Consider the following 24,346-nt stretch of genomic DNA (forward strand, 5'->3'; position numbering starts at 1 on the left):
AATAATAGAAGACCGGAATTCGCATTAGATTACCGGTGAAATGGTTTGAAAAAAAAATCAAAAACAAACCGGAATAAAATCCTAAACAACCTGGACACAACTTAAACAAACCGCTATGACAAAAATGGAAAGATAAGAAGGTTTGACATAGGACAAAATTTGAATTACAATCCTAATGATCCGAACAATAGAAATGACAACAAAATAAACCACCACAAGCTTCTCTCTTGTTAACCAAGGAACGGAGCGTCCTCCCACTTTATCAAAACTGGCATCTTAGCCACTTGAGCTTTGCATTAATACTGCCAAGACCATTACCAGCTTTAATATCATCATCCTCCGTCAACAAGTTCCCAATAGGATTCGAGTGCTTCTGTTATCAGGCCTGATCCCCGCAGAGTGTGTATCATGAGGTGCAAGTAAAGGATTCTGGGTGTCATTGTCCGGCTTACCACAAACCAACCACCTTCTTTCTTTGTGATTCAAAACAAAACAGGTTAGAATGGACTCAGTCGGTCCTCATTATTGACAACATCTTTTTTTCTTTTCTTTTTTTTCGATGTTTTTTTTTCCATTTTTTCTTTTTTCATTTTTCTTCGGTTTTTTTCATTTTTTTCTTTTCTTTTCCCTTTTTTTCTTTCTTTTTTTCATTCTTTTTTTTTATTCCCTTTTTTCATTTTTTTTTTGCTTTTCTTTTTGTTGTGGTCGAATCTTATGGAGATTGCCTACGTATCATGACGCCGCATGAATCAGACCTTGCGTAGTTCGGACCAATATAAGATAAACAATAGTAAACATTTTTCAATTTTCATATTAGAACAAACTGAGTTTCAAAGGTTTGAAGATGACTTACAAACATGGAAATCAAACAACCCACATTATTCTAATCAAGAGGTTTATGAAATCAAAGACAAAAGACTAGCTCCCTATGTTCGACAAATGCAACCAAATGGTTATATTTTGCAAATGTGGCCCCTTCTAAATTTCACATGAAATTTTTTGAGGCCGGGGAGGATTATTTTATGACACTTTACACACTTGTCCATTCTTTTACGAAAATAGCCTTTCGACAACTGAAAGATACTCTAAGGCTATTTCGGCAAGAACGGTTTAAGACACGGCCGAAGCTGGCTCGACTAATTTTATTTTTTCATTTTTTTTGACTAAACATCCAAACGGCATTCACCTTACCGTTGACTTTTTGTTTTTTTTTTCAAATTACGATAAAAACCTTGTGTTGCAAACACTGCCCTTCAGCGCCTCGGGGACGAAGATTTTTAAGGTTGTGTGGGTCCATATCTCAAAATGACCCAAAGGTGGCTGTTTATGCCCAATCAGCCTTCCGGCGTCCCTTTCGGGAACATTTGGCTATTTATGACAAAACAGCATCACCTGACTTATTTATAACTCTTTTTTATCGTTTTTCAAATTAGAAAAGTCAATATTGCAAACACGACATTTCAACGTCTCGGGGACGAAAATTTTTAGGCTGTGGGGGTCAACTGGACCAAGTCTTAAAAATGACCCAAAGGTGGTTGTTTATGCAAAGTCAGTCTTCCGGCGTCCCTTTCGTGAACATTCGGCTATTTATGACAAACAGCATCACCTGACTTATTTATAACTCTTTTTATCGTTTTTCAAATTAGAAAAGTCAATATTGCAAACATGGCCTTTCAACGTCTCGGGGACGAAGATTTTTAGGCTGTGGGGGTCAACTGGACCAAGTCTTAAAAATGACCCAAAGGTGGCTGTTTATGCAAAGTCAGCCTTCCGGCGTCCCTTTCGGGAACATTCGGCTATTTATGACAAAACAGCATCACCTGACTTATTTATAACAAAATTAAAATTTGACATATTATTTATTATTTATTTGTGTTTGGCTTTTTTAGCAAAAGGTGGGGTTGGACCCGATGAGGGTTGCCTACGTATCTCACATCCGGTGAGAATCAAACCCGCGTAGTTCGGGCAATCAAGAATGAGTAGAGAAACTAACTCTTTTTTTTGTGAATTTGTGAAAGAACTGCTTTAAGAACTATTTAAAAACTATTTGATTGGTTTTCTTTTAAAAAGAAATACTTCTAAGATATATTTTTGAATTTTCATTTGCTTTTTTTTTATTCTAAAGAAGAAGAAAATATTTTTCGGAATTTTACCTTTAATAAAAGAAATGCTTTTTTTTAAAAAATGTTTTTTTGAATTTTGAATTTTCTTTTCAATTTTGAAAGAAGAATCAAAAGATTTTCGGATTTGTTTTTTTATTTTTATTTATTATTATTATTATTATTATTATTATTATTATTTACACAATTAGCAAGACTTTCTAAAGAAGTCAATAATGGAAAATATATTCAGATTTTTGTTGTTTTTGAAAATTGGGGTTCTAACAACTTTTCTAAACCTTTGGCAAGACAAATGTTCTTGCAACACATAAAGATATATATACATTTTTTTGGAAATAAAGAAAAACTTTTTGGATTTGTTATATATACATATATTTGCAATAATAAAACCCCTTTCAACGCCCGACTTTTTTTTTTTATAACCTAAATAAACTTTTGGACTTTTTGACATTTTTTCAAAACAAGACTGCTAATAAACAAACTAATAAGACATTTTTTCATTTTCTCAAAATTTCGACAGAGCTTCGACTCTACTTGGTTTTTTCTCCACGCTGTTATTTTCTCCTCTTTTCCACAATTTTCTAATTTGTGGATGATGATGAAAACATACACAATCTTTTTTTTTTTGAATTTTCAATGTTTTTATATATATATATATATATACATATATATTTTATTTTTTATATTTATTATATTTTCAAAATGTGGCATGGGGGACATAGGGCATTCCAAGACATCTTGGATTTCACAAATGTTCCCCATTTGCTCTTCCCAAAATATGAAGCGTGGGGGACATAGGGAATTCCAAGACTTCTTGGATTCCACAAATGTTCCCCATGTGCTTTTCCCCGTAATGAAGCATGGGGGACATAGGGAATTCCAAGACATCTTGGATTTCACAAATGTTCCCCATTTGCTCTTCCCAAAATATGAAGCGTGGGGGACATGTGGAATACCAAGGCTTCTTGAATTCCACAATGTTCCCCATGTGCTTAATTAACATAATAGCATGCTTATTCAAAAGTAGTGCAACTTTCTTATTTAACGTGATCAGCATGGTAAGGAGTGTCATTTGTCCGCAAATATCATTGGTCCGCCAAATGACACATTCACCCCTGAATAAATACAACATGTAGCACATAGAATGCCATAAGATGGTCTATTATTTTCAGGTTGCTTGTCCTAGACGGACCCAACCCCTGTGTTGAGTCCCCTAAGTCAAATGCACATGATGCGAATAAACGTTCCTACTAGGGATCTGGCATGTGGCTTTGTTATACTAAGTTCATAACCTGGGTATTTGTTCTAGACTTGGCTTACCCGAGCGGACAACCCGAGCCGAGGATGGGAGCTGTGTACCGGTAACCAAAAGGCCATCCGATTTTGCAACTCCTCCGAATCCTCGTTCTATTTTGTTATATGACACTAACAGAAAGAACCCACGACCAGCGTGCACTCCTCAAGAGAGAGAAGAGAGGGGTTTCGGCACAGTTTATATGTACAGTTCAAATAATATCAAAGCAGTAAAAGCAGCACTTAGCACATTAGGCTCAAACACGTAAAAAATCAGATAATAAATGAAGCCAAATAATAACAATTATTTTAAGCTCGAATTCTTAACCCTGAACCAGTAGTTCTGGGTCATCGTCCCCAGTGGAGTCGCCAGAGCTGTCACACCTCCTTTTTACGTACCAGAGAGGGTACAAGGGAGTTTTTTTCCAATTAAAGGACAATCGAAACGGGATTGGTTTATTTATTTCAGAGTCGCCACTTGGGAGATTTAGGGTGTCCCAAGTCACCAATTTTAATCCCGAATCGAGGAAAAGAATGACTCCATATTACAGTCTGCGTACCAGAAATCTAGATAAGGAATTCTGTTAACGCGGGAGAAGGTGTTAGGCATTCCCGAGTTCCGTGGTTCTAGCACGGTCGCTCAACTGTTATATTCGGCTCGATTATCTGATTTTATACAAATGTGACTTATGTGCCAATTTTATCTTTTAACCACTTTTATCATTCACTATTATTTTTATAGGACTTGCAATGTCGTGAAAACATATCTCGAACCACGTTACATCAATGCACCCGTGGTTATTGACATATCTCGACTCGGTTGAGATTTGGATTTGGGTCACATAAATGTGCACCCGAATTTAGGGAGATATCATTATTAAAGGCGTGCCTAAAGCAACTAGCGCATTATTATTTTGGGGTAGGGCCGTGAAATTTGCTAAACGGCCTGTCCCGGAATCTAAGTATTTAATACATATATTTTGTGAGGGCCCCGCAATTTGTCCCTTTTATTTGGCGAGGCTCACCTCATTTTATTATTATTATTTTTTTAAAAATGTATTTGCAACGTCATGGAAATGCATCTCAGACCACGTCACAATCAATGTACCCGTGATTAGAAACACATTTCGACTCCGTTGAGACTCGGATTTGGGTCACATAAATGTGCACCCGAGTTAAGAAGGTAACCTTATTAAATACGCGCTTAAAACAACTAGCGTATTGTTATTTTGGGAAAGGCCGTGAAATTCGCTAAGCGGCCTGTCCCGAATTCTAAGAATTTTAATAAGGTTCCTATTAGTCCTAACTTTGCTAACGTATTGTTATTGTTATTAAACCCAACTTCTATTACTAAAAAAATGAGAAATAAGGTTTAAACGCTAGTAATCATGATTTTTCATTCAGACGTTCACATACCTATTACAACGAGAGTACATAATATATGCGAGCACATATGTTCGCAACAAATCACTGGATGTCAAATTGTTCCCTTAATAAACACAAATATATGCATAGAAGTAGACATTCTCGTACAAAAACTTAAGTTCACAATATGTTCTCACATTCACTTTAAGCATATGTAGTAACTAATCATAAGATGAACTTTTTTAACAAAAACGACAAAGATTGCATTGTTGACATTCATCTTAAACCATAATATGCGAATCGAACGAAATGAAACAGAGGACGAAGAACACTAACCTTCGAACCTCAACAAACCTAGAACGACAAACAGCGCCCCCGATGAAACTTCGAACCTGACCTCACTAAACGAGGAAACAATGACGAAACCTCGGACAAACACCTCGATGAGCAAAAGCAACCTCACCGGAAAAACAGAAAGCTCGGACCAAAGTCGACCTCGACGGAAAACAGAAAACTCGGCAAGGCAGAATCGCGGCAACCAACAGCTGCCCAGAAACGCAGCAACGACTGCTTGGCACGCAGCGATAGCTACTCGTTGGACTAGAAATGGTGAAACGGCTGGTTTTCGTTCGGGCTGTGCGTGGAGCTGTCGAACTGGGGAGATTTCGCGGGTGGCGGGGAGCTGGTGGCCTAGCTGGTAACGGTAATGGTTGGTGGACTGTTTGGTCAGTCGGGAAGGTGACGGAGTGATGTTTGGACAGTAGGGAAGGTGGCGCAGCAGCAGAAGCTGCTGCTCGACGGGGCCGGTGGTTCAGGCGTCGGGTTGCTGGTGATTTTGGACGTGAGGGGTGGTGGTGTTTGGACTGTGTCGAGGGTGGTTTTGGTGGTGGAAGGGTCCGTTTAGTGTAGGTGTTTGGGCGTGAAACTGGTGAAGGCGATGGTTATGGCGGGTCGTTTGGTCGGTGGGTTTGGACGTGGGGGAGTAGGGGCCAGTGACAATGGCGGATTCACGGAGGAAGAAGGAGTGGTCGTTTGGTGGTCCGTTTGCTAGGGTTCTTCGGTTCTTCTTCTTTTGAAGAAGAAGATGAACAGTGGAAACATAAATTCCCTCCCTTTGAAATGTTTTTTTTGTCCGTCCCCTTTTTCAATTTTTCTGTCCGTGTATATTAGCCCATTTGTCCAGAAAAATGAGCCCCACGCGTGGTGGGGTTCGAGGCTTGTGTTCCCCACGCGTGGTGGGGTTCCCCGTGTATGGGATTCCGTCCGTGTTCCCCACGTGTGGCGGACTTGGATTATTATGGGCTAGGTCCGAAAATTAGGCCTAAAAGGGGGTAGTTTGAACCCGAATTTTATTCTTTTGCCCGGATCCGAGAATAAGAACACGACGTTGCTTACTAATCCTATGTAAGTAAAATAACTACAAAAATAAGACTAATATTTAAAACAAAACTATATCTTTTTTTAATATTTTTTCAAGATTTAACATAACTACAAAATATCAATAAAACTATTTTTTAATTTTCGTTTTTGTATAAAGGTAAAAAATATAAAGTAATAGTTTTTGTATTTTTAAGAAATTAAGATGACTACAAAACATTAATAGAACTACATTTTTTGGTTATTTTTGAAATTATATAAAGTACCAAAATAAAGTGCAATTTTGTATTTTTTTCAAGTTTATGAGAAATACATAAACTAAAATTTATATATGTATTTTTGTGATTCTTTCTTTTTGCAACGAAATAAAGTAAAATAGTTAAAATGGCTATATTAGCCCCAATTTTACATATTCACGCTAAAAATGTGAAAATCCTCGAGGAGGGTCAAATATCCGGTGTCTACACTACTGTCATTAGGTTGCCTCCCAACCAGCGCCTGATTTAACGTCGCGGCACGACTCAACACCTTCTCAAGCATCCGTCAAGTACACCGAGGTCTTGTGACGTGCAAAGTCACCACCCTTGTAATGTTTTATCCTTTGACCATTCACCAAGAAAGTACCAGTTGAACTCATATCCTGCAACTCCACAGCTCCATGAGGCTTCATACTTACCACAACAAAAGTCCTGACCAACGAGATTTAAGCTTTCCAGGAAAAAGCTTCAACCTCGAATTGAACAAAAGAACTTCTTGTCCTGGCTCAAACTCTCGATGTTGGATGTGCTTGTCATTCCACCTCTTAGTCTTCTCTTTATACAATTTGGCATTTTCATATGCGTGCAAACGAAACTCATCAAGCTCGTTGAGTTGCAGCAACCTCTTCTCGCCAGCCATGTCCCCATCCATATTCAGCTTTTTAATTGCCCAATAAGCCTTGTGTTCAAGTTCGACGGGCAAGTGACATGCCTTCCCATAAACTAACTTATACGGAGAAGCACCTATGGGAGTCTTGTATGCAGTTCGATATGCCCACAATGAGTCGTCTAACTTTCCTGCCCAGTCTTTTCTATTTGCATTCACTGTTTTCTCAAGAATCCGCTTTACCTCTCTATTTGACACCTCCACTTGACCACTCGTCTGGGGGTGATAGGCAGTGGAAACTTTGTGCTTGACTCCGTACTTTGCAAGAACATTATTCAGCAGTTTGTTGCAGAAATGCGTTCCTCCATCACTGATCAACACTCTGGGAGTTCCAAAGCGTGTGAAGATGTGCTTCTTAACAAAGATTACCACCACCTTTGCATCATTAGTGGGAAGAGCAATAGCCTCCACCCACTTAGACACATAATCGACTGCCATCAAGATGTACCTATGACCATTGGAGTACGAAAACGGTCCCATGAAGTCAATTCCCCAAACATCAAAAAGCTCCACTACCAGAATATTTTGCAGCGGCATCTCGTGCTTCTTTGTGATCGTTCCGGTTCTTTGGCACCTGTCACACATTTTAACAAAGGCGTGTGCATCCCTAAACAATTTTGGCCAATAGAAACCTGATTGTAGCACTTTCTGGGAGGTCCTGTCTCCACCATGATGACCTCCGTATGGCGAGGCGTGACAGCTATGAAGTATGGCATTCATCTCCTCCTCAGGAACACATTTCCGCACTAACTGATCTGTACATAGCATGTATAAGAATGGCTCATACCACATGTAAAGACTCACATCATGCAGGAACTTTCTTCTATTATCGGGTGTCAATTCTGGTGGTGTCACCCCGCTTGCAATAAAGTTCACATAATCTACATACCACGGGGCTGTGCTTGAGGTGATTGCCAATAGTTGCTCATCAGGGAATGTTTCTTTGATTGCACCCCCTTCAGCTACATGGTTCCGATTTTCTAATCTAGACAAGTGATCAGCCACTTGATTCTATGTTCCTTTGCGATCTCAGATCTCTAAGTCAAACTCTTGCAAGAGGAGGACCCACCGAATCAGTCTCGACTTGGCGTCTTTCTTCTTAAACAGGTATCTAATAGCTGAATGATCTGTGTAGACGATATCTTTGGTCCCTACTAGATATGACCTGAACTTGTCAAATGCCCACACCACGGCAAACAACACTTTTTCAGTGGCTGTGTAGTTCATCTGAGCTGGATTCAGAGTTTTGCTCGCATAGTAGATGGAGTGGAAGATTTTATTTCTCTTTTGCCCCAAAATAGCTCCAATAGCCAAGTCACTCGCATCGCACATCAACTCAAATGGTTGCTCCCAATCCGGAGCAATTATGATTGGTGCAGTCACCAACCTTCCCTTCAGCTCCTCGAATGCCTTCAGACAGGCAACATCAAATTTGAAGGCGACATCCTTATCAAGCAACCTGCACAAGGGAGAGGAAATTTTCGAGAAATCTTTAATGAAACGATGATAAAAACCTGCATGGCCCAAGAAACTGCGAATGCCTTTGACAGATATCGGTGGGGGGAATTTTTCAATCGCTTCCACCTTTGCCTTGTCTACCTGCAAACCATCTTTTGACACCTTGTGCCCCAAAACTATTTCTTCATGTACCATGAAATGACACTTTTTCTAGTTTAGCACCAAGTTAGTTTCTTCACACCTAGCAAGTAATTTGTCAAGGTTCATCAGGCAGTTATCAAAAGAACATCCAAACACAGAAAAATCATCCATGAACACTTCCACAAACCTCTCAACCATGTTAGTAAAAATGGCCATCATACACCTTTGAAAAGTCATAGGTGCATTACAAAGACCGAAGGGCATTCTCTTGAACGCATACGTGCCATAAGGACACGAAAAAGTGGTCTTCTCTTGGTCCTCTAGGGCTATAGCAATCTGATTATACCCTGAGTAACCATCTAAGAAGCAGTAGTACTCCTGGCCAGCTAATCTATCAAGCATTTGGTCAATAAAGGGGAGGGGAAAGTGGTCCTTCCGGGTGGCATTGTTCAATTTTCTATAATCAATGCAAATTCTCCACCCGGTGACAGTTCTTGTAGGTATTAAATCATTATTCTCATTAACTACTACAGTCATCCCCCCTTTCTTGGGTACACATTGAACGGGGCTTACCCATTTGCTGTATGAGATAGGAAATACTATACCTGCATCAAGCCACTTAATCACTTCTTTTCTTACCACCTCTTTCATGATTGGATTGAGTCGGCGTTGTTGCTCTACACTGGGCTTGTGTCCGTCCTCCATGAGGATTTTGTGCATGCAAAAGGCTGGGCTAATGCCCTTAATGTCAGACATCGTCCACCCAAGTGCTCGCTTGTGCTCACGTAGCACTCTCAACAGCTTTTCTTCCTGCAATTTAGACAAGTCAGAAGAAACAATAACGGGTAAAGTGTCAGAGTCACCCAAATAAGCATATTGCAGGTGAGGTGGAAGAGGTTTAAGCTCCAATTTTGGGGCTTCCTCAATTGACGGCTTTGGAGAAGGTCCCTCTGGCCTATTCAAAGGCTCAAAGGGGTATATCCCTTGCATGTACGCACAAGATGTATCAAGGATGTGCATCATCTCCTCAACCTCCTCATCAGTCCCCAGGCTATTAAGCAACATAAGTGCTTTCTCTACAGAATCGTCTAGATATACACTCGAATCATGAATCTGCTCATCAGCCTCAACAACAGATATCATTGAGAGCTACTCATAGTGGCGGATAAGTTGGATTACTTTGTAGACATTAAAAACTACTTCCTCGTCATCTACCCTCAAAATCATCTTTCCCTCTCTCACTTTGATATTGCATCACCAGTAGCTAAGAGAGGTCGCCCCAATATGATTGGAACTAGTTCATAAGCCTCATAATTGAGGATAATGAAATCAGCAGGGAAAATGAATTTCCCAATCTGCAGCAACACATCTTCAATCACCCCTTCAGGGTGTGCTATCGATCTATCAGCCAGCTGCAACACACAGTAGTGGGCCTTGGAGCTCCCAGGCCCAATTGCTTGAACAAAGATAGGGGCATCAGATTTATGATCGCCCCCAAATCGCAAAGAGCACGACCACATCAATATTACCAATGCGCACAGGAATCGTGAAGCTGCCAGGATCCTTAAGCTTTTTAGGGAGATTATTTTGGACCCTCGAAGTGCACTCCTCAGTAAGTGCCACTGTCTCAAATTCAGTTAATCTTCTCTTGTGAGCCACTATATCTTTTATGTACTTAGCATACTTTGGAATTTCACGAAGCACATCAACAAGTGGGATATTCAATTGAACCTAGCTCAACATAGAGAGAAATTTTCTGAACATGCGATCATCATTCTTTTTCTGCAATATCTAGGGGAAAGGTGGTGGTGGCCTTGGGGCCTCCACTGGCTTTGGAATTTCAGCAGCATTCTTTGGCTCGTGAATCACTTTAGGGATGAACTCTCCCTCAGGTATGGGCTTGTCTTTCTTTTTCTTTGGCACTTCCTCTAGCTCCCTCCCGTTTCTAAGTGTAACTGCATTCACTTGAGGGTTCTTTTCTGTATCACTAGGGAGAGCGCCTGCAGGTCAAGTGTTTTGATTTGTTGTTGACTGCCCCATTTGCCTTTCAAGATTTCTGAAGTCGGTCCTGAGTTGCTGATTGTCAATCAACAACTTCTTTAGCAAATCATTGGTACTTTCTTTCATTTGTTGGGGTGGTCTTTGAGGCTGATTGAAACTCCCTTGGGGTCTATGCTGATTCTGATTCTGCTGATTTCCACCCCATGAAAAGTTGGGATGATTCCTCCAATTTAGATTGTAAGAATTCTCGTATTGTGTATGCTGATTCGGTGGATCTCTGTTCTGTTGCCCCACATAATAGATGGATTCTGGATTCGTGGGGCACATATCACTCATATGACTATTGCCACAGAGTTCGTAGCAAATAGTCATTTGTTGTACATGTTGCATTGTCTGTGGCTGCTGCATTGTCATCCTAGTCATCTGATTGGCCAGCTTTGCAATATCGGCGCTCATGGCTGACACTTCGTCGAGCTCAAGTAAGCCAGTTGATTTTTGCTTAACTGCCTTTCGTGAATCACCCTCACCTTGCCAGTTATTATCATTAGCAGTGAAGTTATTCAGCAAGATTTAGATTTCACTGTACGGTCTGGCCATGCAACTACCCCCACAAGCTAAATCAAGATTCATCTTTGAAGCATCATCTAACCCATCTACAAAAGTGTGACCCAATACCTCGTCCGTCTGGCAATGATGAGGACAGTCTCTGAGAATCTTCTTGTACCTTTCCCATGCTTGACGAAGTGTCTCGCCAGCTCGTTGTTCGAACCCAAGAATTTGACTCCTCAATATCTTTGTTTTCTTAGTGGGGAAAAACTTGATTAAGAATCTCCTTGCCAGATCATCCCAAGTGCGGATTGAATTTGCTGGTTCCTTATTCAACCACTCCTTAGCTTCCCCGATCAGTGAAAAGGGGAAAAGTGTCAGCCTGACATAGTCCTTGGAAACGTTCGGATAATTGTAAGTGTCCGTAATTTCGAAGAAATTCTGAATGTGCCTCTGCGGGTCTTCATGAGGTAAGCCCACAAATAGCCCTGTGGATTGGATCAGCTGCACCATGTGTTGTTTTAGCTCAAAGTGCCCAGTGATATCAGGCTTCACAATAGTTTAAGTCATATTAGCCAGACTGGGCCTTGCGGCTTCGATCACCGCGCGTTCCTCATTACCTGCCATCTCAATTGGCTGTGGTTGAACTATGATGTCCAACTCTCTTTCAATTCTAGTTCTAGCATCCACCTCCCTCCTCAATCTGTGAAGTGTTTGTTCAATTTCGGGATCAAGAGGAAGGAGATTGTTTGCGCTTCTACTTCTTCGCATTCAAGAAAAAAAACCTGTATTAGCACAAACAAAGTGAACTGAAAATTAAAACTTGAATAAATAAATAATAAAAGCTCAACCCAGTTAAGTAGCTAATTTCTAAGTCCCCGACAACGGCGCCAAAAACTTGTTGCGACCAAAAACACTCACGCAAGTGCACGTGATCATCAAGTAATAGAGTAGTGAGTAGAGTATCGTTCCAACGAAGACTTATGATTAACTGTTGACTAATTCAAATTCAATTAATTTGTCTATCCAAGAGGTGTTTTACAAAATAGAGATGTAATTGTTTTACTACCTAAACTACCAAGCAATAATCTAACTAGAGCAATTAACCAAACAAATAACAATTTCAAGTAACAAACAGTAGGAGAGGATATTCCAGGGTCACAGGCTAGTTAACAATCGTGTTATGTTCTTGGCTTAAAATGACTAATCGATTTATCTGGATTGTTGATTGACAGGGTTAATGTTACTCATAAGAATCTGTCGAGTTCTTACTCACCTATTCAAGTTAACTAAATGCCTATATGTCTATGGAATTAAGATTAACAAGAATGCATTTACAATTCCTGTATTTCAACCAAGCAAGGCAATTGGGTATATGTCTATCCCAATTGTTAATCCATTCCTCGAGGCCCGGGTTCAAGAACTTGCTCTATTTAATTCTATATGCAATCTAAGGTTTCCACTTTCGAGTTCAACTAAAGATTCGTAGATAGTATTTCACTATTAGCTACTCAGCAAAATAATTAAAAACAGAATTAAATAAACAACCCAATATGATAAACCAACTTTGTCAAATTAAACTTCAAACAACAACATTCATGTTTCACCCATGACCCTAGAACAATGGGTTTTAGCCACTCATACTAGTGTTCATCACAAATAGGTTCAATTTCATCACAAATAGCAAAAATCAAGAGAAGAAAAGAAGAACTTGATGGTCAAATCTCCTCCTTGCCTCTTGCCTCTCTATTTCTTGCACTAGACTCTGAAAACCTCCCTTTTTGTTCCTTGGGAGAGCTTGACTTTATATAGGTTAAGCAAGTTTTCCTCCAGATTTCCAATTCTGCCCCTAAATAACTCTTCCCGGATTTTGGACTAGCACGACCGCGCACCTGGACGCGCATCTGGCCGTGCTAGTTGGCTGAGATTCTGTCATGGACGCGCTAAAAGGAGCGTAGTCGCGCACCTGGGCGTGCATGTCCTGTTCTGTGTTTCATCACTTCTTTTCCTCGTCTTCAAGCGTACTCAGCTCTAAGGGGTCTTTCTTGCTCCAAAATGGTTCCAATCACAACTTTTTAAGGCATCACATAGGCTCCTCATCCTGCAAGGTATACAATTTACAATTAGAGCCTATTTTTCATCAATTAACCATATTATGATATTGGAATATAATCAAGTGGGGGCATAAACAATCGCCAAATTAACTAGATTTAATCTATTATCACAACACAGTGAGGAAATAATGATAAAAATCCCCGGAGGGTTCAAATAGTTGGCACGAAGCCCAAATATAACAATCAGTCCAAATAATGATAATAACAAATAAGTTTCAATCAAATACGCGGTAAAATCATCAATCGGGACGGACTAAGTCACAATCCCCAATTGTAAACGACCCCATGCTCATCATCAAGCGCGTGTCTCACCTCAATATAGCACTACGATATACAAATTCGGGGTTTCAAACCCTCAGGATATCGTTTACATTCATTACTCACCTCAATCCGGCTAAATCTCTAGCTCGCGACCCCTTTGCCTCTCAAATCGGCCTCCTCGCGCATCGAATCTGACCAAAACCAGAACGAATACGTCACAATATGCTAAGAGAACAAAGCCCAAGCGAAAACAATCGAAAATATCAAAAATCCTGAAATTAGCAAAACCCGAGCCCCGGGACCACTTCTCGAAACTCAGAAATTTTCACATCATTAGATTCCTTCTCTCCCCACAAGTTCATACATATCAAAAACACCAGAATCGGAGTTCAATTAACCCCTCAAATCCTTAATTTAAGCCCTCTTAAACTCAAGCCCTAAACCTCCATTTTTAGTCCATTAATTCCTTAAATTTCAGTCCTAATTCATGAAATACCACCATAGAAGTGTGTTTTAAGTCCAAAATCTTTACCTTATCGAAGTTCACTTGAAATCTCTCTTCAAAATTGCCCAAAAACTCTAAGTCCGAAGTTAAAAATGGTTAAACCCTTCAAAAATCGCGAAGAAAAAACATATATACCTTCTGCCCAGACATAACCGCATATGCGGTCAAATAGCCGCTTCTGCAGTACCGCTTCTGCGGTCATATCTCCGCATCTGCGGAATTTCACTTAATGGACAAACACCGCATCTACGGTCCACTAGCCGCTTCTGCGGCTCCGCAGGTGCGGTCCCCCTTCCGCATCTGCAGTTCCAGGCCTTCCTCAGCCTTTCCGCTTTTGCGATCCAATCAACGCATCTGCGATACCGCACATGCGGTCCCTAAACCGCAGGTGTGAAAACACCAGAAGCAGCAGAAAAATCTGCAATCCCTCAAGTTCCAAACTTCCCGTTAGCCATTCGAAATCACCCCGAGGCCCCCGGGACCTCAACCAAAAGCACCAACACAACCCAATACCTCATTCAAACTTGTTCCAATCATCAAAACACCTCAAACAATGCCAAATCCATCATTTCACATCGAATTCAAGCCTAAGTTTTCTAAAAACTTCCGAAATACATTTTCGATCAAAAACCCAACCAAACCATGTCCGAATGACCTGAAATTTTGCACACACATCCCAAATGACATAACGAAGCAACAACAACTCTCGTAATTCCATTCCGACCCTCTGATCAAATCTCGCCAACCAACCGGAAATCGCCAAAATACTAACTTCGCATATTCAAGCCTAATTCTACTCCGGACTTCCAAAACCAATTCCGATCACACTCCTAAGTCATAAATCACCTCCCGAAGCTAACCAAACCATCGAAACTCATATCCGAGCCCTCTAACACATAAATCAACATCTGGTTGACTTTTCCAACTTAAACCTTCTTAAAAGAGACTAAGTGTCTCATTTCTTACCAAATCCACTCCGAACGCAAACTACTCAATGTGATCACATAAAACACGGATAACGAAGCATAATGAAGCAGAAATGGGGAAAACGGAGCGGTAACTCATGAGATGATTGGCCGGGTCGTCACAAAAATCAAAGCTTGGACAGTTCTGCACACATAGCAAATGCGACAATATATGTCGCAAATGCGAAACCTGGCCTTTTGCAAAAGTGGCCAGTTGGTCGCAAAAGCGACCTCCCCACAACCCAGGCCGCCATCGCATTTGCGAGGCTGGCTTCGCAAATGCAAAGCCTGCCAGTCCCCAACTTCTTCGCAAATGCGGCGACTTGTTCACAAAAGTGATAGTCGCAAATGCGGCCCTTTCCTCGCAAATGCGAGATCAGAAATACCAGCAAATCTGAACCTTCTACGAAACTCTATAGAACACGTCCGAAACTCACCGAGCCCTCGGGGCTCCACACCAAACATCGACACAAGTCTAAAAACATCATACAAACTTGTTTGCACTATTATAATACAAAAATAATATCTAGAAACACGGGTCAAACATAAAAAATGCATGAAATTTACATTGAAAACTTAAGAACTTCTAAAAACACAACCACGCGTTTGATTCCTATCAAATCAACTCAGAATAAATTCAAACTTTTCAGACAAGTTCTAAATAATATAACGGACCTTTTCCAAGTCCCCAAATTGAAATTCGAACCCGATAGCCATAAAGTCAAACCATAGTCAAACCTAAGAAATTTCTAAACCTTCAAATTGCCAACTTTCGGCAAAACATAATCAACCTAGGGACTTCCGAATTTAATTCTGGGCATATGCCCAAGTACAAAATCACTATACGAACCTATCGGAGCCATCGAAGCACCATTCCAGAATCATATTTACAAAAGTCAAACCTTGGTCAACATTTCCAACTTAAGCTTCTAAAATGAGGATCACTCATCCAAATCTATCTCTTAACATCCGAAAATAGAATCTGACCATACACGCAAGTTATAATACACAATATGAAGCCACTCAAAACCTCGAACCACTGAATGGAATGCTAAAGCTCAAAACGACCAGTAGGGTTATTACATCCTCCCCCTCTTAAACACACATTCGTCCTCGAATATGCCAAGAGTCTTTCCCAAGCCATCAAATCACCGTATAAACTCTTCATACTCATACACGCGGGTGATCCTTTGTCAACCCAATCCACATAAGCCTGACAACATCATCTCAATCGAAGATTATTCCTTCCAAGCATGTTGATAAGCCTTAGAATCGAATCTCAACATCCACCAAGGGCCCTATTCTCACATAAACACACTGTAAAATCCTCAACTAGTTGTAATGACTCATGCATACATCCATAATATATAACCACACGACATAACACACCACCCATATGGCCATAGCAATAACTCCGACCACAATACCTGTCCATTACCAAACCCGTAAAATATTCTAATATCAACTAGAAACTTGTTCCAAACCTTTCCAACACTGACAATGATGCGAGAAACATGTGAAGCTCATAACTACTCACCCGACCAACAAGCCACATCAAACGCAATTCAATCCCAAAAAGCACAACCCGAATATGACTGAACATGAAAGAAGAAACATATAAGAGAACTATCAAACAAGTCCAACAGGTATCACTCCCCATCGATATCATACTACGGATCCAATCCACAAGGAAGAAACAAGACACACACAACAACTGTAACAAATCTTACCCTAACATAACCTCACGACGGCACATAGCCCAGTACAAACACACCTATCCACAAAGAACACCAAATCCCCATCCTCAACTCGGAATCACAAGTAAGATAAATATCTCAACAACTAAAACACTTTACTAACTCAATCCCGTGGAACCAAAACCACAACACGTAATAGACTTCCCATACCTGTAGAGCACCCAAATCACAAGTCGTGGTCAGACCACCTAGAAATCACATCAAAACCTATTGTATTCACTAGCAGGAAGTCCACCCCAAGCCTCGTGACCCTCAATAGCGACCAAACCAAAACTATAGACACGGGTTATCATAATAGAATTCCTCAACTAGCGTGAACATATAAGCAGAGTACAAGAATCACTAAACACAACCATACATGAAGCAAGGTAGGAGGAATCTTACTAAGAAATGGGGTCGGATCGAAATAACACTAAGGCATCTTTATAACCAACCGTAACCATACATGTAATGACATCATATGGTGTAGCAGCCTCAATCCAACCAGGAAAATCATAACAATGGGCCTGGCCTGCCCCTCTAGGATGACCTCTACCCGTATGATCTCCACCCCTAGCTGGCAGTGCATGTATAGCAGCAACCACAGCGGAACCCATAGACTGAATACTCTGCTATTGTACACTCGCCCGAAGTCTGGGATAAGCACTCATCATGTGCCTAGTATCCCCACACTCAAAGTAACCTTTACGCTGATGTGGCTGTGGAAGCTGCCCTAAACGGGTACTCTGGGACCCATGGATATCTGAAGCACCACGTGAAACCTGAAGTACAAACTGAATTGGCTGACCCACAAAACCTCTACCATGATGCACCCTACCTCCTAAATAAGAATCAGTAGATCCTCCCAGTCTACGAGGCCTCTTGTCCTCCCTGTCCTCCCTCTCCTGGCCCCGCACACCCTCTATCCTTCGAGCGATCTCCTACAACCTGCTGAAATATGGTATCTGTCTCCATCTCTCAAGCCATGCTAAATCTAATACCATAACTGAGCCCTACGATAAACCTACAGACTTGCTATCTGACTGTAGAAACCAAGGTAGGTGCATGTTGGGATAGCTTGCTGAATATGATGGCGACTCCGACACTTTATAGCTCCCTATTGTAGCTGCTCGAACTATGTGCCCCACGCATCCCGAAGGGTTTGAGAAACAAACTCTCTGAAGAACATCTCTGAAAATTGAGCCTAAGTAAGTGGGACTGCATCAACTGGCCTACCCTTATCGTAAGCCTGCCACCATCGATACATTGCTTCTAATAGTTGAAATGTAGTAAAAGTAATTCCGCTCACCTCTACAATGCCCATGGTGTAGAGAATACGGTGGCACTTATCTAGAAAACCTTGCGCATCCTCAGTAGAAGCGCCACTGAAAGTAGGAGGGTCATACTTCTTGAACCTCTAAAGCATCTTCTACTCCTCCTCCAATGCCTCTGGCCTGACCTTAGGCTAAACCATGATAACAGGTTATACTTCTATAACACTCAAAGTCTGACCAACATGAGTCCGCTGCTCTGTAGTATGGGCGGCCGGAGTCTGAGCTCCTCCCCTAGTCTGTGAAGTAGCTGGTGTAGCCGGAATCAATCATGCCTAAGCCAATGTACCAAACATACTCAGGAACTACGCGAAAGTCTCCTGAAGTCCAGGGGTAGCATTAGGCACCTCTGGTGCCCGTCCCCCGACCGGAGCTAGTGGTGGCTCCTCAGCTACTGCTCTAGCAGGTGCTCTAGTTTTAGCATGTGCTCCTCCTTGGCCTCTGCCCCGGCTTCTAACAACACCGGTTTTGAAGGCAGCATAATCGGTAACTACAGCTCGTGTCATTACCATCTATGAGAGAATAAGAATGAAAGAAGTGAAGTTTCCTAATAGTTCCATACACTACCAGAAATTGGAGCTATGGCAATGCTTTTTATTGCTACGGATCAGTAACCGTTGCTATAGATGGCATATTGTTACGGTTTTAACCATTACAAAAAATTATTGGAACTATCGGGACACTTAGCAACCAAACCGTTGCAATAGTCTTAAAACTGTTCCAATAGAGGTATCTATGGCAACGTTTTGTATAACTGTAGCAATAAATCTATCTATGGTAACAGTTATATCTATTGTTACGGTCATTAATTCCCTCCTTATTTTTCACCCAAATTTTTTATACCCACTAAAATTAAAGGGGCCCACAATCTGATTTTCATTTTTTAGTTTTTAGCTTTTATATCTAATAAACCCCTAATTTTAGTTTTCATATCGGATATAACGAGATACAGAGGCGATTTCAGACTCGATCTTGTCCAGGAAATTGCGGACTCGATCCAAGCTCATCCATCAACAGTTTCTTCAAATCTAAAAATTGTTAATTGGAAGGCTTAATTTCGGACTCCAGGCTCAACAACAGAGCGGCGTGCTAATTAATCCTTTAGAGTTTCTCCAAATCTAAAAATCGGTAAACAGCTCTCTTCTTTCGAGTTTTGATTTCTAATTTCTTGTTCTTTGTTGCAATTAAGTATGCATAATGGCCATCACAAATCTAGTTTGATATCTTAACTCGTGTGGGTGTTGAAGGCTTAATTTTTAGCAGCTTTTTTAATTTGTTTTGTTTAAATTTCTGGGTTGTTTTTTGTGTTTTTGTTTAAATTTCTGGGTTGGTTGCTCGTGGGTTGGTTTTTTGTGTTTTTGTTTAAATTTCGGTGTTTTTGTAAGCTTCCTTCACATTATTTTGATAGTGAATGAAAAGAGCTTGTTGTTTAAAAGGATGATATAAGTCGTGTGCAACTGAAAATGATTAGAACTTGTGTTCGTTGAAATCAAGCTGTCGAAGAGATGGGGTTGGTTACAGTGATTGCTAGAAAAGTTGAATGCACAAAAGGAAGCTATGGAACAAGATATTATGATGAACGTTGTTACATGACTTCAACGTCTCAACCCCGATTTGAAGACTTGATCTGACATGCTAATATTCAGTGCTCTTGCACCTGGTGAAGCTTCTTCTACACAATAAGCTGCTATTCAACAAATCAATCGTCCATCCGCTGGCAGTAACAATCAAGGTTAGTCCGTATCAAAGGTTACACACTTCTCTTTCCTCTTCTCCTATTTTTTATGTTGCTTCTCTACCATTGTGCGCTCTCTCGGTCTCTCTCTTTTCGGCAATGTTTTACTAGTTTTAAAGGATATTTATAATGGAGAATAGGTTGTTTGTGAAGTCATTTTAAGGGAGTTTTGGATGGGTTTTGGAGTTGTTTCGGGGTTGATTGGAGATGGGTTTCACGTTGGTTTTCGGTTTTGAGGAATTGCCCTTATTTAATTGTCAAGGTTTGAGATTCTGGATTTTGCTAGATATGGTCTAAAAGTAGGAGTAATAGAAAACAAACATGGATGCTTAGTTTCTTTGGTGTGTGTGGGGTGGGTGGAGGTGTTTGTTTCGTGGGAGATTTAGGATTTAGCCCAAGCACCTCACTCGGGTAAGCATTTTAAGTAGCCAGACCATAAATCTGATAGTATCTTCTATTTCTGAGGCTAATCTGCAAACACCAAGTAGTTCACAATCAAGTCTTAATTAAAGACACTTTAGGATTGAGTGGCATTTTCATGTTCTTCACTAAAATTACATAATGATTACATCTCAACTTTTTTCAAACCGTATTCACGTTGCCATAGTTCTCTGCAATGGATGGAATAGCTAAAGGGGAATGTGACGTTTATCATAAGTAATGAGAAAAAATAATTTTTATCTGAGCACATCTCTCGATTGGCTTGGTACACTATATCATTACCTTCCCTATTGTTTCCCTCTCTCGCTTTCTTTTAGAGAGTATATATTATATTGTGTGCATGCTTCTAATGTTCAGAGAACTTTGAATTTTGATTGAACTGGGATTTAAAGCCCTGCATAAACACTAATATAAATAGTTCTACTCTTCTTAGTCATTTATCACCATGTTTCCAAACTAGGATGTCACTTACAACAAACATTCGTCAAGTAAGGAATATGTAACTAGCGGGTTTAATCAGAGGATAAGCATAAGGAAATCTCCTATAGAGATATTCTTCGCTTAGTCTGCTTATAGTCTACTTGTTCTTTCTAATACTTTTCTCAAGGATAATGATTTTATTTATACTCTTTTGTAGGTAGAGTAGATGAAGAAATGGAAGACAGAGGCAGTGATGAAGATCTAGACCTATTTAAGAGAATTTTGAATTGTTGATTGTTGTAGATGCATGTGGCGGTTTCTAGGAATGTTTGTTATCAAAACATTTTAAAATTTTTAACTCTTGAAATATCAAATGTATGTACTTGGTAACAATTATCTATGGATTTATTATTATAGCTTGTTGGATAATTTGGATTAAAAATAGTTTCTTTTTATTTTTTATATGAATTTTAGTGTTCTATAGATTATTGTATATATATGTAAATCTTTATTCACAACAAGGGGCAATATTTTCAATTCAATTAAACTGTTACAACAGCTAACAGAACCGTTGCCATAGGACATGCAAACGTTTCAAAATAATCTAAAAACCGTTGCAGTAGGTAGCTCAACTATGGCAATATCTTAAAGAAATCGTTGCCATTTCTATAATAGTTGTAACAGTTTAATAGATATAGTTACGATTAATGACCGTTGCATTTAATGTTATGATAACGGAAATCAACCGTTGCAGTAGATAAGAATAATCGTTCCAGTAAGACGAGGGAAACTGTTGCGATAGACTATACTATAGCAACGGTTATCTGAACCGTTCCAAAAACCGTTCCATAAGCTCTATAGGCACGCCAGATTGTGGAACGGTTGCTGAAGCGTTGCAATACATCTATGGCAACAGTTTAACTATCTGTTGCAACGGTTTTCCATGTGTAGCCATAGGTGAATTTTCTAGTAGTGATAGTCTCTCAAAAATAAGTACAGATGTCTCCGTACCGATATGCAAGATTCTGCTAAACTTGCTTATGACACATAGTACCTATGAACCTAGAGCTCTGATACCAACTTATCACGATCCCAAATTTCCACCTTAAAATGTTGTGATGGAATCTAGTCCCTAAGACTGGGTAAGTCTAACTCATGCTAAGTTATTAACAGATTTAAATCATTTAACCATTAAACAAGAATCATTAATTGCCATACATAACAACCATCTATAGATTTACAATATTCCCAAAACCGATAGTACGAAGTCATAAGCCTTTCTAAGAGTAACTATGAATATCAAATACATCACAATGTAATAATGGAATAGAACTAAACAATAACAATTTAAAGCTCTGAAAGGTGACTCCGAGGCTTGCGAGCGTAGTGACAGATATACCTTGAAGTCTCCATAACAAATCTCCAACATCTAGCTAACGACCGTCACGCTTAGAGGTACCTAAATCTGCACAAAAATGTGCAGAAGTGTAACATGAGTACACCACAGCGATGCCTAGTAAATATCAAGACTAACCTCGGTCAAGTAGTGATGAGGTACAGTTAAAACTCCTACTAGACATATTGACCTGTTCAAGTACTAGTATAAACTAACAGAGGAACGAATATCAATATAAAGCTAAACATGGAAAGAATAACAATATAACACTAGCAAATGAAAAGTAGAAGCAACAAATAGTAACAAGGAGTAACAGGTGATAACTTCTGCAAAGTAATCAGAATATAGTTAAAGTACTAATGAAATCAATTAAGGATGACCAATGACAACCAAATAATCAACCGTTCTTACACAAGGTTTACATAAGAATCACCCCGAGGTACCACACCTTAAAATCACAAATTACAGGTTCCAAATCACGAATCATAATCACATGGCATCTCGTGCCTACATTACCAATCACAACCGCATGGACAACTCACGTGCTACACGGATCACTTACGTGCCATTACTATTAATACCTTTGATCTCCACGGACAACTTACGTACCAATAGTAATAATACCTCATATCCGCATAGAAAACTCATGTGCCAACAGTCCAAGCCATGTACAGAAGGCAGGTATACAAGAATACAGGTACATGATTAATAAACATCAAGATTATACTCTTGGACTGATATAGGTGACATGTTACAATGTATGCTTGTGCAAGTATACTATCACAACTCAAGTCAACAGGTAAAATCAGGGACAACGAGTAGTACATTGGAAATAACACAACAAAATATGAAATATGCATGACACCACAAGAAAGTCACACTACTACACAAATATCAATAATAACAATGCCCCCAGGCCATCACAAATCATTCCTGACATAGTCCACCTTGTCTCACCCCGTGCGTAACATATAAAGAAAATGTCTGCCTTATCTGGCGACACGTGCATCAATAATATCCCACCTTATCTCGCCACATGCGCAAACCCAACATATATATAGTTAGCCTTGTCTCGCCGCATATGAAAATATCAATAATAGCAACAACACGAACAACTCACATGCAAAACACCTCGACAATCCTCTCAATAATCCCACATGTGCCAAAAATATAACAATACAATATAATAACTCGCACCACATGAGCCCATATGCCACAATATTTCCATAACAATAATTCCAAACCGCAACCACACATAGCCCACGGCTCAACAACACTGAGTATAACAACAATAATAATATGGGAGTACGACAAGTAAATCAATACAAAAATTACAACAACACAATAAAACAGAGGAATAAGCTTAACAATGAACGAGATAACAAGTAATAATGACTTCAAATAAGAATAACTCAACAATGAGAGGAATAACATGCAACATCAACTTCAAATAAGAATAAATCAACAATGAAAGAAATAATATGTAACAACGACTTCATATAAGAATAAACTAACAATGAAAGAGATAACATGTCCATAAAAGAGGAAACAACCTCAATTTAAGCATATAAGAGTATATTTGGTAATAAGAGATAGAACATGTACTAGTAACTTTAAATACAGCATGTAAGAGCAAATTTAACAATGAAGGATATAACATGATACAACTTCAATTTAATATACATAAGAAACCTAAGAGTCTAATCTGGTCAAATCTTCACATATAAGGGGGTGTACACACTCGTCACTTCGTATACACGTCTTTCACATAATTCAAATAGTGCAATCAAACCAATCCCTACGGAGTAGTTCTCTCACGCAAAGTTAGGCATGATACTTATCTTAACTAGGCCAAATCAATACTTAACAATAGTTTTTCCTTTACAAATTGCCTTCGCTCGGCTCAAATATAACCAAAATTAACTTAATAACATCAAACAATGCAAGAAAAATCAATTACGATAGATAAAGCTATGATCTTTGCACAATTCCTCAGAAGTCAACCCCAGGCCCGTCCGATTAAAACCCGAGTCCAAGGGTTGATCTTGACTACCCATAACGCCACGAGTCTCTCTCTCCCCCCCCCCTTCTCTCTCTCTATATATATTTTTATTTTAAAATCCGAGTCCAATTCGACTCTTAAATCCTAAATTTTCATCTTTCAAAACTTAGACAAAAATCCCCAATTCTTTTTGATTCCCATAAATTTTAATGTTA

The 24,346-nt window shown here is 39.7% G+C and overlaps 1 long non-coding RNA gene across 1 annotated transcript; it reads left to right on the forward strand.

Annotated features, from left to right (window-relative positions):
• The first annotated feature begins 19,048 nt into the window (after positions 1 to 19,048).
• On the forward strand, positions 19,049 to 21,175 carry LOC107792585 (uncharacterized). The gene is made up of 3 exons (XR_001649578.2): positions 19,049 to 19,265; positions 19,546 to 19,869; positions 20,951 to 21,175. It is a non-coding gene; the product is annotated as an uncharacterized LOC107792585 (long non-coding RNA).
• The last annotated feature ends 3,171 nt before the right edge of the window (positions 21,176 to 24,346 follow it).

The sequence above is a fragment of the Nicotiana tabacum genome, chromosome 8 (genome assembly GCF_000715075.1).
Source record: "Nicotiana tabacum cultivar K326 chromosome 8, ASM71507v2, whole genome shotgun sequence".
NCBI classification, from domain to species: domain Eukaryota; kingdom Viridiplantae; phylum Streptophyta; class Magnoliopsida; order Solanales; family Solanaceae; genus Nicotiana; species Nicotiana tabacum.